Here is a 3970-nt window from a genome sequence, read left to right as displayed (position 1 = left end):
CCCCCCCCCCCCCCCCCCCCCATTTTCTTCTTCTTATCTTCGGCTGCTTGTATTGAACCCTGAAGGTTTGATCCTGTTCTGTTAAAAAAATCTAAGTGGATTTAATTATGGATCGCTTCCTTTGTGCTGCTGTCCAGGCCTCACGCAGGAACCTGCAGGCCTGACTCAGATATGTGTCTCTGCAGAAAAAACAAACACCCAAAATGTTTGTGTCAGAGGTGACCTGAGGTGACACAGCAGCAGACCTGCAGTAAGCAGAAAATGTCATTCCACACCTACACAGATGACGGAACTGGTGACTAAATTATTTGGGATTTATTTACAGACCCAAAATCCCTGAATTTAAATAAAACCTCTTTGCATATTTATCCGTTAGTAACTTAAATTTGACCTAATTTTATCTCTTTAAAAAACTGTTTTTTCCTCTGCCGCAGTGTTGTGTTTGGGGTCAGAGGTTAGAAAAAGGGGATTTAAGAGCTTTTTTTGGGTGTAACCTCATGCAGATTCTGGCTGCAGATTTTGGCTTCCTCTTGTAGGAATTATCGTCTTAATCTCCTGAATTAACCCCAGCGCATCGACACAAATAGATTTAAATTGTAAAACACATTGAATCACACTGATTTATATTTAAATATATATATTTTTTATTTCAGCATCTGACACACACATTTCTTTTAAATGAATCCACCAATTATTTAAAATGCATTTCATTGCCAGGATTGGCTTGGAAATGAAATTAGATGTCATATTTTAATTATTTATAACCAAACCGTTATTCCTTCTTTATGATCCAGAAAGAAGATCATTCATTGCTATTTAACTCTTAACAATTTCTGAATGAGTGGATTTATCGATCCAGGGACACAGTGGAAGGAGATCATGCAGTTTCATCCGCTGTGGAACATTTAGTTGGTGTTGGCTGTTTTAAACGTCTCGGTTCGTCATCTTTTTTTCCTGACTCTTCTGATTTTTTTGCTGCAGCTTTGTTGAATCCAAAATTTGGCACAAAAAAAATAAATGAACAGATTTGTCATCTTGATTTTCTGGTTGGAGGTTCGGTCTGTGTTGAGACGCGTTCGAAGACGGTCTGAAACTGCAGGAAACATTTAGGAGCTTTAAGGTTTAATCAGATTATCGGGCAGTAAAACCAATAATCAGCAGACAGAGTCGCTTTTATAAATCCTGCTCAGTGGAGGGTTTGGAAAAAAAAAGTGTTTCAGAGGTTTAAACAGATGGTTTTTTTTTACTGGTTTGGTCTTTTGAAAAAGTCTTATCGAGCAGATGTTTTTTCTTTTTGTTTAATGGTTGCATTTAGTTATTTTTTGTTTTAATTCATCAGATATTTTTGATTATTTTCTGACATTGAACAGCAGCTTGTGTGGTTGTGTGCGTAACGAGCTGCTCACTGACGCCTTTTGTCCATCCTGATACAATCCAACCAGCCTGGACCAAACACCCTATTTTAATTTCACATTTCAAATTTAATGTAAATATATGTATATTTAAGTTAATGTTGGTTAAAACTGCTGATTTATTTGAAAAACACTTTCAGGTAAACTTGAACTGGTGTTTCCTGATTGATAAAAAACAAAAAAAACAGTTTGGGATGTAAATGTTGGAGGATTTCCTGCTGAGCTGCCGGATTCAAAGAACACTAAATAAAATCAGATGCATTAAATGCCAGTGATGTAAGCGTCTGCGTTTGGCCCTCAGCCAACCAGCGGGGGGCGCCCTCAAACGAAGCCCTTTTAATTGTAAATTAACACTTTAAAGATGCTCTTATTAATCCTGGCCCGTGGTACTTTTGGTGATTTTTGTGCCGTTATGACACATTTTTTGCACATGGCGCTTCAGAATTTTGCGGCGCTGACGAAATCTGGATGTTTGATTTCTAGCAGACTTCGAATACGTTTTCTCAAGCTAGCTTTTTAGTTGGCTTCATTTTTTGGCATTTTAATTGTTCTCTTTACATTATTTTTGCGGTCACAGAAGCAGGAGTTGGAATACTACAAAAAAGCATGCTGGGATATATATATATATACAGTATATATGTATAAAAAACATAAACCAGGAGTCAGAGGAGTCACTGAAACAAACGGTCCACCAGCAGTAAAACCAAGAAAGGTGTCGTGTAGGATGTAGGAAGGTTTCATGGTTCCATGCTGCATTTCCTGCAAACATGACCATGACCTCCGTTAAAGTCCAAAAATGGATCTTCCAGTCCTTCACTTCTTTGACATATTCTTTAGGCTCTGATTGGCTCCCAGATGTCAGGGGACTTGTCTGGCGTCTGTGCGTAGACGTTTGTGCGGTCGAGGCTGCTGTCGGCCGTTAGTGGCGAGGCCTCGCCAGCAAAGCCGCTGAGCCCGAGCTTCACGCCGATAATTCCCCCAGTGTGCCGGTGTGGGTGTCAATAGACGGGGGAGGCAGGGAGGATTACCATTATTGCTCCCCCCCTTAAATGATTCATTCAGGGGGGTTGTTGTCACAGGCCTGTTGTTTCGGAGCCCATTACATCTGCACCAAGGTGCAGAGGTGTGTGGGGGGGGGGGGGGGGCAGCATATAAGCCTCGGCCACCAGCTCCCAGACTCTCCCCCTCGCAGGTTTACAAACGCAGATTTCCTCCGAGGGGAAAGAAAGAAGGAGACCCCTGAAGGAGGCGCAGAAAGAAAGAACCCCGGGGAGCCGCGTCGCGCGTCTGCTTCTAATCCCTCCTCGCCACGTCTAGAAGCAGCCTTTTCAATCAGCGATGCTCCTACAGAAGAACTATCAGATGAGATGAGACTAGTTTTTTTTTAAGAATACCGGCTCCAATTAAACATTGTACTGCTGACAAATTTACAGAGAGAAAATGAATTCCAGAAACGAGAGAAAAAGTGCACGAGAGAGATTATCTCACACCAACTGACAGAGTTTGAGCTTGTTTGGAAAAACAGAAACAGAACGTTTTTTTTTTTTGGAGGCAGTATGTGAAAAGAAATGACTTGTTCATGAAGAAATGCGGAGCTCAAGTGGAAACACAGTGAAAAACAGCAGTTACAGAAGCTGGAAAATCTTTAAACAAGCCAAAAAAATGCCCGTGGGTTAAGAAAACTTTGTTTCCAACGCAAATCAATCAATATTTCTTTCCTTTAAAGGGTCATTTCCTTGATTTTTACTGCAGAGATCTGCTTTGTTCTGTCTTCAATTGAAGACTAGAGCACCAGCTTCTGATTATTAGACCAGAAATGTTGAATATTTTCTTCCAAAATCCTCGTCCTAAAATGTTTTATTGTCCTAAAATAAGCACAGTCCTTGGATTGAGATAATCTCACATTTCCAATACAAATTGTCTTTTATTAATAACTCTTTTGATTCTGCTTTGTTTTGTTTTTCCTTATTCCTGTAAGAACAGAAGCTGCACAGAGAACGAGATTCATTAACTGACTAAAAAAGGTCAAATTTTCTTTTGTTTTCTAAATCGGAAATTAGGAAAGGTACAAAAAAAGCGAAAACCGGTTAAGAACCGCTATAACATTTATATTTTTTATTAAACAGGCCCTAAAAAAAACAGCCACTAGCTTTACACCATCTCATGTTTCCATATGAATCAGCTTGTATCAGTATTCTTCTTGATACAGATGCAGAAACAGGATTATTCTGTTTCGAGACACATTTCAGAAAAGATTCCTGAGCGGAGGGGAGGCTGACAACAAGAGGGATTATCTCACCCCGCCGGCAGAAAAGCACGTTTTTTAAGGCTGAATATGAGACCAAGTGACTCGTTAAGTGGGATTTGGTTTGAGAGTGTGAAGCGGCGGCGGCGGAGGCCCCGGTGTGTGAGCGGCTCAGGAAGCTGAAACGCTGCACTGGGCTGCGAGGAATGTTGGTATGTGGCTGCAGCGAACATCCAGAGCCGCCGAGCTGCAGATCCACTGTGGAATGTGTGTGTGTGTGTGTGTGTGTGTGTGTGTGTGTGTGTGTGTGTGT

General features: G+C 41.0%; 1 protein-coding gene across 7 annotated transcripts in view; it reads left to right on the top strand.

Moving 5' to 3' along the window:
• The window catches only part of nfia (nuclear factor I/A), a 175054-nt gene that overhangs the window by 51313 nt on the left and 119771 nt on the right, over positions 1 to 3970 (top strand). The gene's annotated exons all lie outside the window — the stretch shown is intronic.

Source organism: Anarrhichthys ocellatus, unplaced genomic scaffold, assembly GCF_004355925.1.
Source record: "Anarrhichthys ocellatus isolate YVR2014 unplaced genomic scaffold, GSC_Weel_1.0 scaffold88, whole genome shotgun sequence".
Lineage (NCBI taxonomy): Eukaryota > Metazoa > Chordata > Actinopteri > Perciformes > Anarhichadidae > Anarrhichthys > Anarrhichthys ocellatus.
Note: the sequence above shows the minus strand (reverse complement) of the source record. Positions and strands in the feature narration are given on the sequence as shown.